This window comes from Sciurus carolinensis, chromosome 5 (genome assembly GCF_902686445.1).
Source record: "Sciurus carolinensis chromosome 5, mSciCar1.2, whole genome shotgun sequence".
NCBI classification, from domain to species: Eukaryota; Metazoa; Chordata; class Mammalia; order Rodentia; family Sciuridae; genus Sciurus; species Sciurus carolinensis.
Genome location: NC_062217.1, coordinates 130,866,126 through 130,881,712, shown reverse-complemented (window position 1 = coordinate 130,881,712; position 15,587 = coordinate 130,866,126).

The following is a 15,587-nucleotide window of genomic DNA, read 5'->3' as shown; positions in this document are numbered from 1 at the left end:
CAACTAAACAGCCCAATTGCTGAAAAGGGAAGAAAAAGAGAAAAATAGGAGAAATATTACTCTCATTAAAAATAAATGTTATCCTGTACCAGTTCTATGTACATTTTTCAGAAAAAATCCCAGGGCCCTGGAGAGATGACTTCTATGACAGGCTGACTGTCAGGCACTGTGGCCCACGGATGACCTACATTCATAGCTGCACAGGCACAAGAGTCTTACTGGACAGGAGCATCTTTTCCTTCCAGACCTCAGTCTCAGCCTAGAAGGGGCCCATCATGGAAGGCTGGGATGGGAGGCAGGCTTGGTGGGGGTCCTTAGGGTACAGGTGAGGGTCTGGGATGTGGCAGCAAGAGAATCTGAGCATTGGTTTGGGTATTGTCTTATTTAAAAAGCAATCCTGGTCAGACCCGGGCACAAGAGGCAAAAGGTGGAAGAGACTCCTGTCTCAAAAGGAGATGATTCGCAGTTAGATTGGCTACCCTGAGCTGTCTTTCAGGATCGTAGGATTTATTGCTGATGTCAGGAAGACTCATTTTGAACTCACCCAAAGGTACAGAGGGACATAGATTTTATTCTGACAGACTTTCTGTTAAGTGGTATCTCTTTGTGGTTTTGATTTGCATTTGGCTAAGCATATTTTCATGTACCTTGTGGCCATTTGTATATCTTTGGAGAGTAAGTTCATTGTTTATTTTTTAATTTGTTTCTCTTTTTGTTGTTGAATTATAAGAGTTGTTGACTTATACATTCTGATATGAGACCTTCATCAGTTATATGATTTACAAATATTTTTTCCCATTCTATGGTCTGTCATTTCAAACTCTGGATAGTGATCTTTCATGCACAAATATTTTTCATTTTGATTAATTCCAATTTATCTACTTTTTTTCTTTTGCTGCTTATGTTTTTGATATTATCTTTCAGAAAGTATTGCCAAATCCAAAATCCTGAAGATACATACTTATGGTTTCTTTTAAGTGTTTTATACATCTTAGCTCTTTTATTCAGTTCTAGGATCTACTTTTAAGTTAATTTCCATCTATGGTAGAAATTAATTGTATATATGATGTGAGGTGATCAAATGACTATCCAGTTTTTCCAGCATCATTTGTTGGAAAAGACTGTCCTTCCTCCATTGAATAAACTTGACATTCTTACTGAAAACCATTTGACCATAGACAAAGGAATTTATTTCAGGACTCTCAGTTCCATTTCATTGATCTGTATGTTTATTCCTATGCCAGCACCACACAATTTAAGTACTGTAACTTTGCAGTTAATTTGGAAATTGAGAACTGTGGAGTCCTCCAACTTTGTTCTCCCAACAATAGAAAGTTGTTTTAGTTATTGGGGCTCTCTTGCAATTACAGATGAATCTTAGAATTTTTTTTTTATTGTTGTTTCATGTCTTTAAAAAAAGTGATTGGGATTTTGATGGGGCTTAGAATCTCTAAATTGCTTTGAGTAGTGGGTAGTTTCCCAATAGTAAGTTTTCCAATCCATGAACATAGGATGTTTTTCCATTTATTTAGGTTTTTTTTTTTTTTTTTTTCATTTCTGTCAGCAATGTTTTCAGTTTTTAGTGTACAAGTTTTGGCACCTCCTTGATTAAATTTATTTCTAAATTGTTTAGATTTTTTGACACTTTTATAAATGAAACTGTTTTGTTAATTTCCTTTTCAGATCATTCATTGTTAGTGTGTTGAAATAAAACTAGTTTTGTATCCTGCAACTTTGCTGAATTTATTTATTAGATCTAATTGTGTGTGTGTGTGTGTGTGTGTGTGTGTATTCCTTAGGAGTCTCCATATTGAAGATCATGTCATCTATAAATATTAAATATATGTAATGTATGTGATTAATTTTATTTTTATTCTTTATATTTATATATTACTGATTCTTTTCCACTGTGAATGACTTGCCTCCCCTCTCTATATACAGTTTTTCCTAATTGATCTGGTGAGAACTTCAAGTATGATATTGAATAGAAGTATTGAACGTGCACATCCTTGTTTTGTTCCTGATTTAAGGGATTTAACAGAAAAAAACTTTCAGTCTTTGACCATTTTGTGTGATGTTACTGTGGGTATTTTTATAGATGCTCTTAAGCAAATTGAAGTAGTTGGTTTGCATACACAATTCATTTTTATTTGGGTGTGTGTGCACACACACTGGGAATGGAACCCAGGGCTTCACACTTGCTAGGCATGCACTCTACCACTGAGCTCCATCTCCAGTCTAGATGTTGGGTTTTGACAAAATCTGTTTTCTGTATCTACTTAGGTGATCATTTTTATTGGTGTATGTGGTGCTACAGATCACCCCCAGGGTCTCATACCTGCCAGGAAAGCACTCTACCACTGAGACATATCCCCAACCCTGAGATGATAATTTATTTTTGTCCTTTATTCTATTGGCTTGATGTATTGCATTGATTTCTATTTCTTGAACAAAACTTGATTTCTTGGGGTAAGTTCTGTTTGTTCTTCACATATGATCCTTTTATATATATTGTTTAAGTCAGTTTAATAGTGGTTCGTTGAGAATTTTTGCATCTATATTCAAAACATGTTGGAGTTGTTTTCTTGTGATGCTTTTGTCTGGCTTTGGTATCACAGTAGTAATACTGGTTTTATATAATAAGTGGGAGGTGTTCCTTCTTTTACTTTTGGAGCAGGTTGTGAAGGATCAATGCTAGTTGTTCTTTAAATATTTGGTAGATTTCACTTGTGATGCCATATGGGCTTGGGTTTTTCTTCTTTGGAAGATATTTGATTACTAATTTTCTTTACTTTAAGGGTTTTTTAAAAATTAATTGGTAGTTTGTATTTAGCAGTTTGTCCATTTGATCTAGGATACCTAATTTATTAGCATGCAATGCTCATAATGTTCCTTTATAATCCTTTGTATTTCTGTAAGGCCAGTAGTAATGTCCATTTCTTTCATTAGTAATTTGAGTCTTCTCTCTTCTTTACTTCATCAGATTTAGTCTTGGTTTTTGTCTTCTGGCAGACTGAACATCTGCCTCATCATGCAGTTGGGATAGTTAATTGAGTTTCTTGTATGTGCAGATTAATGTTTTTCATCAAATTGAGGATGTTTTAGATATTCTCAAATGTTCTTTTTGCTCCTTTCTCTCTCCTTCTGTAACTATATTATGCATATGTTGTTATCATTGATAGTGTCCCACTCTGAGATGCTGTTCGTTTAAAAAAACTCTTTATAATTTTTATTTTATTTTATGCTTGTTCTTAGAAGGATAATCTCATTTGACCTGTCTTTGAAGTCACTGATTGATACTTCATCAACTCAGACCAGCTGTTGAGTTCCACTTGTAAATTTTTCAGTTCTAGGATTTTGATTTGTTTCCTTTCTATGATTCCCTTTGTTGACATTTTCCTCCTGATAACACATCAGCAATATACTTTGCTTTATTTCTTTAGACATGGTTTCAGCATCTTTACCTATGAAACCTATGGGGATGAGAAGGAGAGTGGCAAAGGGGGGTCGGAGAGGCTGTTAGGGACAGATCATGGTGCATCAGGACTCAAGCTCCAAAGGTCTGGGCTTGAGTGAAGGCAAGTCCTCGGGATCAAACTGGTTTTATAGGAAAACCAAATTCTTAGGAAGTGAATCAGATGGATGAGAGACTTAGGACAGAATCTTCCCTTGTTCGATAAATGATTTTTGATGCGGCAGTGCAAATGGAGAGGAAGTGTCCAATGCCAGTTGTCCTATACAGGATGAATAGTCAGAAACTGAGGACTCACGGAGGCAGCCAGAGAAAGCCATCACTGCTGACTCTCACAGAAACTCTGGTGACTTGGAGTATGGGAATCAAATTTTCTTTTGGCAAAGATGTAGAGGGGAATGAAGCAGTGTACTGAAAGAGACCAGTTGGAAAAATCCACTTTGGATTAGAATTGTTATGGGAAAATGGGATATTGGGGTCAAAGTTTCAGTTTAGATTTACTAAGTTTAATGAGTCATCTTGATATGTATATATCATTTACCAGCCTGTTAGAAAGGCAGAAGGTAACTCAGGAGAAAGTTGAGAATGAGTATAATGGTTTAGGAGCAACTGACACAGATCCCTGCAGGGAATGATGCCTATTTGAATTTGGAAGGGTAAGGCGGATGCAGTGGAGCAACAAACAGGTTAACGGGGAGTTAGTGGAAGAGAAAGCTCAAGTGGATGGACGGAAGAAGACTCCCATCCTCCCCACAAAGGGTGAATGTCGATGAGAGTGACACATGTCATCGAGGGGAAGAAGATGGGAGGGATGTGTGCGGAGACCCCTGATGTCTGTTGGGGACTTTCAGTATTTTCATTAAGGGGGTGAAATTCACATCGTGTGGTTAAGGGCATAAATTCTGAAAGAAGGGAAAGAGGTGGCAAATCTGCTCTGCGGAGAAGCTTGGTGATGAAGAGTGAGTGGCTTGAGGCTGTAGCAGGGTGAGAAGGGATTCTCCTTGTGGGGAGAAATGTTGTGTTTGTGTTCTGGTAATAAGAAGGCAGGCAAGACGAGAAGTAGAGGCAGGAGATGTAGCTCAGGGGAGGCAGAGCAGGCTTCCAGAAGAATTTGAGGCAGGAGGTACAAACTCAGAGATAGGAAAACACTTTGGAAATCAATTTTTCAGCCCTCCCAGGAGGGGAATAATATAAACGCAAACATTTTGAGGTGAAAAGGATGAATATTTAGGAGGGGATAGTGTGGTACATTGCAGAGAGTTTACAGTCTGTACTTCTGATCCTCTTGGTTAAGAAGAAGAAAAGGGCAGAGGCAGGCAGGTACTTGGGTAAGGATGAATTTTCAAATATTTTCTGGGGAAATGGATAAATAGATCTACTACTCTGTAGATCCATGTAAAGCTCATTCATTCAAAAAACCATTTTATGAAAGCCTTCTCTGCCTCTGTTTCCTCATCTGTATACTAAGTGAAGTTAATAGTTGTTCCTTCTATGGTTGTGATGAGAGTTAAATGGATTAATTCTTTTAACGCTTTTATAAGGAGGACTGGCACTGGTAAGCACTCAAGTAGTGATAGCGAAGTTGTTGCTGATGCAATTATGTGCTAGGTATTTAGGGACCACCTCTTCTTCTCCAACAGCTTGTACTAAACACAGAAGTAGAGAGAGTCAGTAGGAAATGGAGGTGCCCTAGAACAGAGAATTGGGTGACTGTCAGAGACCAGGGAGTCTAGAGTCCATTGGGAGTGGCCCTAGGATGTGTGTCTCCCATGCTCACTCTATGGTGAGTGACTGTACAGTGGCTGATGGCAAGGTGGGTAGCCTGATTCAAAGCAGGTTCCTGGCCAGGTACTGAGCAGTGATGTGTCAATGGGGAGGGCCAGGTAGGAGAGGAGACAAATAAAGTGAAAGCTCTTGGGAGAAGATTTTGCAAGGATTGGGCCCAGCCAAACAGTCAGTGTTGAGAAAAGACTGTGGCCCTGCCAGGAAGCTTGATATGAATTAGGAATTGGTCAAGGCCCACTGTCCAGCCTAGACACAAAATATAAGGACTGGGTGAGATAGGAGAGGGCTTGTGGTGGGAAGGGAAGGAATCAGGCTGAATTTGGTGAAGGAGAAGGAAGTATTGAGCTCTTATGAACTCCAAGGGCCTTACTGGGAGTTCATGGAGTTGTTGGATGAGTTTGTGTTTGAAAGTAAGGGAAAATGAAGTCTCAGAAAGGAATGTTGAGAGTCATATGGCTACTGAACGTGGAAACTGGCCTTGTTACCCAGTATGTTTGACATCTAACTACTAAATGTGTTTGGATATGCCCAGAGCATTAAAAAGTAGGCATGTTTTAAGCAGAGTTGACTTCATTTTCTGTCTGAATCCATTTTCTGTTGCTGTCACCAAATACCTAAGACTTGGGTAAATTACAAAGGAGAGAGGTTTTCTTGGCTCATGGTTCTAGTGGCTTGGAAGTTCAAGAGCATGGCACTAGCATCTGCTTGACTCTGGTTTAGGCCTCTTACTGCTTCAACTGATGGCAGAAGCAGGAGGGGCAATAGGCGTTTAAGGAAGAGAGACTTGCTTGATCTCAGCCTGCTCTCATGGTGAGAGTGACAACTCGCCCTGTGAGAGTCAACAATCCATTCATTAGGGTCCCACCCACCTCCCCCCACCCCAGGCCAGTGCCCGCACAGAAAGGAATTAAGACTCGGTGTGTGTTTTGGTAGAGACTAACCATATTCAACCTATCTCATTTTCCTACTAGTCCCCCACTTTCACTTTTTTATTATCATAGGTGGCTTCATTATTGTCCAGGTGACCCAGCTTTTAACGTGGGAATCATCTGTGACTCTTCCGTGATAATTGTGATTCCAGACCAGCACAATGAACCTAACTCTCCTCTTCTTATGCTCTGAAGCCACAGGTGAGAGGGTTCTTACATAGGCACTTTTCTCATGTCACTAACTCCAGTCCCTTTGCACCATATGAAAGATCAGTTTGTTTAACATATTGCTCAGAATCAAGTGGTGCCTCTCCAGAACAAAGGTTTTTAGAACTTATGACAATTGCAAGCAACGGTCATCTACTCTTTACCAAATGGTCCTAATTGCAACAAATTTCCCTCATTTATCTCCCCTCTGAGGACATGGCTAGATTCTAAGTGCACAGACTGGTAGGAGGGACGGTTAGCACCACTGAGAAGCACACTTTCAGATGGGGAGCAACGGTTCGTGAAAGAGGTAGATGGTAATGCAAGGCTCAAATGAGTAGGTGGGCAGTTAGAGTGAGTAATCAATCATGGAGAGGTCACACAGAGCTCTGCGGAAGTGAAATTCCAAACTAAACCAAACCGGACCCAACAGGAAGCAGAGGCAGGTGATCCATGGTGGGTGGGCAGAAGGAGAAATGTAAGCAGAGAAATGAAGGTGGGACACCTGTAGGATGCTTGAAAAACAGCTGATCTTGTGCAGGGACATGGTGAGCAAGAAGGTCAGGAAAGCCAACCCAGAGAAGATTGCAATGATGCACGCTAAGTTGTAAATTAAGGTATTTATGTGGTATCTGTTGGCAATGGAACTAGAGATGAGAACTATACATTGAAAAGGTTTTATTGAGAGTGGAGACTGAGAAAGTGGTGTCATGTTGCAAAGAGATGTTTTAGGAAGCTCTAATGGTGGTATTTAGGATGATTTAGACCTTAGGAAGCTGTTGTCAAGTTCCAGGACTGAGGTAGTGAAGGTGTGAACCTACGTCATGGTGGTGGAAATTAATGTTCAGAATCATATGACTACTAAGAGTGGGAACTGGTCTCATCACCCAGTATGTTTGACAGATAACTGTATTTGGATATACCAAGAGCATTAAAAAGTAGAGTTACAGGATTGAGGTAGTGAAGGTCTGAACCCAGGTCACGGTGGTGGAAATGTATTGTATTAGGTTCTTGTGGGGAACATGTGTGTAAGATGTGATCCCTGTGCTCAAGTAATTCACAATTTGTAGGAGATATAAAGAAAACAAGTGATGGGTGAAACACACTTCATAGGTAGTTTTGGCAGCTGATTGGATGGATGTGAAGGACAAAGAAGAGCCTGGGTTCAGGAACAATGGTGAGTTTTCAGACCTCAGGAGATCAGGCAGAGGCGCAGGTCTGGGCGGGGACAGACACCTATCCAGCTGTGTGTGGCAGGGTATAAGAAAAATTTCTTCCTGTTGCTCTCAACTACCTGGAGAGTGGGACAGCCGGGGGTCGCCTGTTTGCGGGACACTAGAACTGACACAACTGATACATTTTCTGGGAATCCAGTGGCTAACCACATTAGTTAATGTATACAAGATAATAACCTTATTCCAAAGTGTCACATTCATAAAAACCTTCAGTTGTGTACCACGCAAAGTTGTGAATAAAAAAACAAAAGAACAAGCTTCTGAAATGCATATTAAGTTTTTGTGAAAATCCAATTAAACCAAGAATTCGGATATTAATATTACATTGAATCAAGTTCCTTTCTAATTGTTTTAAATTGCAAGAATTTATGCTACCACTAGATGTCACAAAGATTCAAGTTTTTAAAATCTTTTGTCATTTTGTGGAAGATTTCTTTCCAAGAAATAAGGTTTTCTAGTGTTCATAAGTATGACAAACTACAGATGTTCCGTGACTTATGGCGGGGTTACAACCTGATGTACATATCTAAATTGAAAAAAATTTAAGTTAAACATGCATTTAAATACAACTAGTCTGTCATAGCTTAGCCTCAAACATGATCAGTATACTATTAGCCCAAATCACTGAACACATGCCTTATATTTCTATTTTTTGTAGTTAGCCATAGTTCATTGATTTCTTTTTATTTTTCTAATTTTTAATTTTTTTCATACATGAATATAGGGTAATAATGTCTGTCTCATTCTACCATCCTTCCCAAACTCCCCTCTCCAACCCTCCCCTCACTCCCCTCTGCATAATCCAAAGTTCCTTCACCCCTAATGACCCCCCTCCCCCACTATGGGTCAGCATCCACTTATCAGAGAAAACATTTGGCCTTTGGTTTTTTGGGATTGGCTTATTTCACTTAGCATAATATTCTCCAGTTCCATCCATTTTCCTGCAAATGCCATAATTTCATTCTTCTTTAAGGTTGAGGAATATTCCATTGTGTATAGGTACCACATTTTCTTTATCCATTCATCTGTTGAAGGGCATCTAGGTTGGTTCCATAGTTTAACTATCATGAATTGAGCTACTATAAACATTGATGTGGCTGTGTCACTGGAGTAGGCTGATTTTAAGTCCTTTGGGTATAAACTGAGGAGTGGGATAGCTGGGTCACATGGTGGGTTCATTCCAAGTTTTCTTAGGAATCTCCATCCTGCTTTCCAGGGTGGTTGCACCAATCTGCAGTCCCACTAGCAATGTATGAGTGTACCTTTTTCCCCACATCGTTGTCAACACTTATTGTTGCTTGTGTTCTTAGTAATTGCCATTCTGACTGGAGTGAGATGAAATCTTAGAGTAGTTTTGATTTAGATTTCTCTAATTGCAAGAGATGAACATTTTTTCATGTTGATTAATTATATTTCTTCTTCTGTGAAGTGTCTGTTCAGTTCCTTAGCCCATTTATCGATTGGTTATTTGTGTTTTTGGTGTTACATTTTTTGAGTTCTTTATATATCCTGAAGATTAGTGCTCTGTCTGAGGTGCATGTGGTAAATATTTTTTCCATTCTGTAGGCTCTCTCTTCATGTTATTGATTGTTTCCTTTGCTAAGAATTTTTTAGTTTTTATTCATCCCATTTATTGATTCTTAATTTTACTTCTGTGTCTTGTTAAGGAAGTTAGGTCCCAAGCCCACATGGTGAAGATTTGGGCCTACTTTTTCTTCTATTGGGCACAGGCCTAAGTCTAAATCTAGAGCCTAAGTCTTTGATCCACTTTGAGTTCAGTTTCATGCAGGATGAGAGACAGTGGTTTAATTTCATTTTGTTTCATATGGATTTCCAGTTTTCCCAGCACCATTTGTTGAAGAGACTATCTTTTCTCCAATGTATATTTTTGGTGCCTTTGTCTAGTATGAGATAACTATATTTATGTGGGTTTGTCTCTGTCTTCTATTTTGTATCATTGGTCTACATGTCTATTTTGGTGCCAGTACCATGCCAGTACTATTGTTTTGTAGTATAGTTTAAGGTCTGGAACTGTGATGCCTCCTGCTTCACTCTTCTTGCTAAGGATTGCCTTGGCTCTTCTGGGCCTCTTGTTTGTCCAAATGAACTTCATGATTGGTTTTTCTAGTTCCATGAAGAATGTCATTGGAATTTGAATAGGAATTGCATTGAATCTGTATAACACTTTGGTTGTGTGGCTATCCAAGAGCATGGAGAAATATGTGTTGAAAAGATGTGAGAGAATCACACGAATTGGCAGGTAGACACAGAATGCTCTTGCTTGTTAGAGAGAAATATGTGATGAAAAGAAGAAGCACACTCTACAGTCAAAATTTGACATCCTTCTGAAGAGAGAGAAGGTCTTCTTAAATTGCTTTCTTTAGTGTTCTGTAGTTTTTATTGTAGAGGTCTTTCACCTCTTTCATTAGATTGATTCCCAAGTGTTTTGCTTTTGCAGAGGCTATTATGAATGGGGTAGTTTTCCTAATTTTTCTTGCAGTGGATTCATCACTTAGATATAGAAATGCATTTGATTTGTGGGTATTGATTTTATATCCTGCTACTTTGCTGAATTCATTTATTAGTTATATAAGTTTTCTGGTGGAATTTTTTGGATCTTCTAAATATAGAATCATGTCATCACATGCCTTACATTATAATAAAGTATTGAATAACTCATATAATTTATTAACATACATTAACTGAAAGCACAACTGGGCCTGAAAGAAGTTTGAGGCAGTGAATTAAAATCCATTGATGGTTGATGGGGATGCTACAGTGACAGGGTATCCATTTCTCTCTCTCCTGATGGAGGTAGAAGGCACTAGGGCATTGACACTTGCTGGTTTAGTAGGCATAGTGCTCTTCAGAAAGATAGCAAGTTTTGACTGTAGAATGTGCATCTTCTTTTCATCACATATTTCTATCTAGCAAGCAAGAGCATCTTTTATCTACCTGTCCAGTCATGGTTGATATCCATTTCGTCCAACATCTGCACACCATTGCTGATAGTAGCAAACACTTCCACCAGTTTCTTTGCTCTGAACTCTCTCTGTTCCTTGGGTACTTTTCCTCTGTTTCAACTTTTATCTTTCTTCTTCCTCCAATTTGATCAGTTCCTCATTGGAAAGCTCTTTGACCTTACTTCCAATAAGCTCATGAGTCTCCTTTCCATCAACATGCAATCCTAATTGTCCCAAGTCCTAAGACCTTTCAATAGTCCTAAGACTATTTAAACTTTTGAATGCATTCATGCTTTAACATTTTTCTTCCAAATGCCATTCATGCATTGCTGTGTGACTTCTCCCTATGCTTCAACAATGTTTTGATTAGCCTTTAGAATTAAAAACTTTCCAAAACTCTGTGAGCTTTCAGCCAGAATCAATTGCTTCGACGACTAACTCATGCGAACATTTGGCATAAATACTTAAACTCTGCTATCACAATTTGAGCCCCTGGATGAATGAATGCAGTCATATCCAGGGACAAATACAGAGCCTTTGCATTAGATGCACATTGCCCATATGCTGCAGATGCCCTGTGGATTGAATGGCTGTTGTTTTGTCTATAGTATTTTCTCACCTGCAGAATGAAATAGTTTAAAAACCAATTCAAGAACAATGCTGATGTCATCCAGGCTTTCTTGTTGTGGTAATAATAAATAGGAAATGACTCACATCTTAAATGCTCTGGGTTCTCAGTGGTAGATAAGGGATGACTTTAATGTGAACTCTGCAACATTTCTCCCCCAAAGCAGCATCACACTGTCTTTGAATGCTTTGAAGCCTGGCATTGTCTGGGACTCTTGATGAATATACATATGCTTCATCATATGCCTCCAAAGCAGACTCATTTCATCCACATTTAATATTTGTTTTTGCAAATATTTCTCATCCACAGTTATCCTATGCAGCTGTCCCTTAACACCTTCAGGACCAGCACCTGCTTGCTGCTGACCTTCACACTATGAAAATTAAACTGATGCCTTCTGAAGAGTTGGCATCACCCATTACTTTCTACAAGGGCATGCAAACTTGTAGGATCTCCAGCATGCTCTTTTAGCTCATGGGAAAGACGTCTTACCTGAGTCTGTATCATCAGGAGACAAAGTGGCATGCACTTCTGCATCTGGTCTTCCATCCACATTGCAAGTAATTTTTCCCCATCAGCAGTTGGTCTGGCTGTTTTCTTTACAAGATGGCGGATTAACTAATACTGATAATTTCACTGAATGACCAACTCACCTCTTATACTGTAAGCCGGTTGAGATATCTACTGTGAAAATCTAAATTCACATACAGTGGCCTATTTTGGCACGTGGCCTTCATGCTGAGCAATTGTTTTAAGTTGCCTCTCAATAGGAATTGCCTTCCTCTTCACCAGAACCGGAGGCACAGATGGGAGTTGTGTGGATGTGATGGCATGCAAAAACACAGAACGCAGCATCCCAGCAGCGCTGCCAACACAGCCCTCTGTCCAGTGTTTGTCGCTTCCCCGACGATGGCTAGGCTGGCTGGGAGCTGCGACTCGCTGCTCAGCCCACAGCAGGAGCCTGACGGTGCAGCATGTTGCCTGCCCAGGTAAAGGGCAAAATTCAAAATTCGAGGTGTGGATTTTACTGAAAGCTTTGCCAGCAAAATCAAAGAAAACATAAGTTGAACCTTCATGTCAGATCATCCCTACTCCTTTTTTACTTTAAAAGTCATTATGAAAGAGCTCAAACATGCGGGAGAGTGCAAAGAACACATAAGCAATATCTTTCCTCCTGCCCCAAATTTATTAACTATTATCTGTTTACCATTTGCTTGAAACTTTTTAAAAAACAAACCAGTTGGCGTTCTCCTCATGCCCCTCTCCCATCCCAGTTCTCTTGTTTCTGGCCCACAGGTTACCACTATCTTGAGATCAACAGATACACTTCCCAGTTACACATCTTTGATATTTTCATACACATGTATTTGTTTATCCAAATAAAAGATAGGTTCTTTTGTGTGTGATTTTTAAGTTAATGTTCAATGGTATCATTCAACAGTTGTTATGCTGCAACTTGTTTTTTTCCAGTATTTTCAAGATTTATGCCACCAATACACATAGATCTACTTCACTTATTGCCTTCCTCCTCACCAGAAACAGGAGGTACAGATGGAAGTTCCGTGGACTTGATGGCACATTGTACCCATTCTTCTATCGATGGGTGTTTAGATGTTTTTTAATACTCTATTTTTGTATATTCTTACATGCACACACATGTATACGTGTATTTCTTGTGCAAATGTGTGCATTTGAGGAAATCAAATTACGCACTGTTCCTTTGATTCTTTTTTTTAAATTTATTTTTACTGTAAACAAATGTCATACATGTTGTTTCTGTTTGTACATGGAGTAACAGCATACCATTTGTGTAATCATACATTTACATAGGGTAATGATGTTTGATTCATTCTGCTATTTTTTCCTCCCCCCTCCACTCCCACCCCTCTTTTCCCTCTCCTTCCTTCCTCCATTCTTGACCCTCCATTATGTGTCATCATCCACATATCAGCGAGATCATTCGTCCTTTGATATTTTGAGATTGGCTTATCTCACTTAGCACGATATTCTCCAATTTCATCCATTTGCCTGCAAATGCCATAATTTTATTATTCATTATAGCTCAGTAATAGTCCATTGTGTATATATATATATATATATATATATATATATATACACCACAATATATATATATATATATACACACCACAGTTTCTTTATCCATTCATCAATTGAAGGATATCTAGGTTGGTTCCACAATCAGGTTATTGTGAATTGAGCAGCTATGAACATTGATGTGGCTGTATCTCTTTAGTATGCTGATTTTAAGTCCTTTGGGTATAGGCCGAGGAGTGGGATAGCTGGGTCAAATGGTGGGTCCATTCCAAGTTTCTAAGGAATCTTCACACTGCTTTCCAGAGTGGCCCCACTAATATGCAGCCCCACCAGCAATGTATGAGTGTACCTTTTTCCCCGTATCCTCTCCAACACCTATTGTTGCTTGTATTCTTGATAATCGCCATTCTAATTGGGGTGAGATGGAATCTTAGTGTAGTTTTGATTTGCATTTCTCTTATTACTAAAGATGTTGAACATTTTTTCATATGTTTGTTGATTGCTTGTAGATCTTCTTCTGTGAAGTGTCTGTTCATATCCTTAGCCCATTTGTTGATTGGGTTATTTGTATTCTTCGTGTAGAGTTTTTTGAGTTCTTTATATATTCTGGAAATTAGTGCTCTATTTGAAGTATGAGTGGCAAAGATATTCTCCTTCGCATAGCTGATAGTTTCCTTTGCTGAGAGAAAGCTATTTAGTTTGAATCTGTCCCAGTTATTGATTCTTGCTTTTATTTCTTGTGCTATGGGAGTCCTCTTAAGGAAGTCTAATCCTAAGACAACAAGTTGAAGATTTGGACCTACTTTTTCTTCTATAAGATGCAGGGTCTCTGGTCTGAGTTCAAGGTCCTTGATCCATTGTGAGTTGATTTTTGTGCAGGGTGAGAGATAGGGGTTTAGTTTCATTCTGTTGCATATGGATTTCCAGTTTTCCCAGCACCATTTGTTGAAGAGGCTATATTTTTTCCATTACATATTTCTGGCACCTTTGTCTAGTATGAGAAAATTGTATTTATTTGGGTTTGTGTCCGTGTCCTCTATTCTGTACCATTGATCTACCTGTCTATTTTGGTGCCAATACCATGCCATTTTTGTTACTATTGCTTTGTAGTATAGTTGATGTTCTGGTATTGTGATACCCCCTGTTTCATTCTTCCTGCTAATGATTGCTTTAGCTATTTTGGGTTTCTTATTCTTCCAGATGAATTTCATGATTGCTTGTTCTATTTCTGTAAGGTACATCATTGGGATTTTAATTGGAGTTGCATTGAATCTGTATAGCACTTTAGGTAGTATGACCATTTTGACAATATTAATTCTGCCTATCCAAGAACATGGGAGATCTTTCCATCTTCTAAGGTCTTCCTCAATTTCTTTCTTCAATGTTTTGTAGTTTTCATCGTAGAGATTTTTACCTCTTTGGTTAGATTGATTCCCAAGTATTTTATTTTTTTTTTGAGGCTATTGCAAATGGAGTTGTTTTCCTCATTTCCCTTTCAGATGTTTTGTCACTTGCATATAAAAATACTTTAGATTTATGCATGTTGATTTTATAGCCTGCTATTTTGCTGAATTCATTGATGAGGTCTAGAAGTTTTCTGGAGGAGTTTTTTGGATCCTCTAAATATAGAATCATGTCATCAGCAAATAGTGACAGCTTAAGCTTCTCTTTTCCTATTGATATCCCTTTAATTTCTTTAGTTTGCCTAATTACTCTGACTAGAGTTTCGAGGACAATGTTGAATAGAAGTGGTGAAAGAGGACATCCCTGTCTTGTTCCCGTTTTTAAAGGGAATGGTTTCAGTTTTTCTGCATTAAGAATGATGTTGGCCATGGGCTTAGCATAAATAGCCTTTACAATGTTGAGGTATGTTCCTACTATCCCTACTTTTTCTAGTGTTTTGAGCATTAAGGGGTATTGTATTTTGTTGAATGCTTTTTCTGCATCAATTGATATAACCATATGATTCTTATCCTTAAGTCTATTGACATGATGGATTACGTTTATTGATTTACGGATGTTAGACCATCCTTGCATTCCAGGGATGAACCCCACTTGTTCGTGGTGCACTATTTTCTTAATATGTTTTTGGATACGGTTTGCCAATATTTTGTTAAGGATCTTTGCATCTATATTCATCAAGGATATTGGTCTAAAATTTTCTTTCCTTGATGTGTCTTTGCCTGGTTTGGTTATGAGGGTGATATTAGCTTCATAGAATGAGTTTAGTAGGGTACACTCCTTTTCTATTTCCTGGAATACTTAGAGAAATATTGGAATGAGTTCTTCTTTGAAGGTCTTGAAGAACTCAGC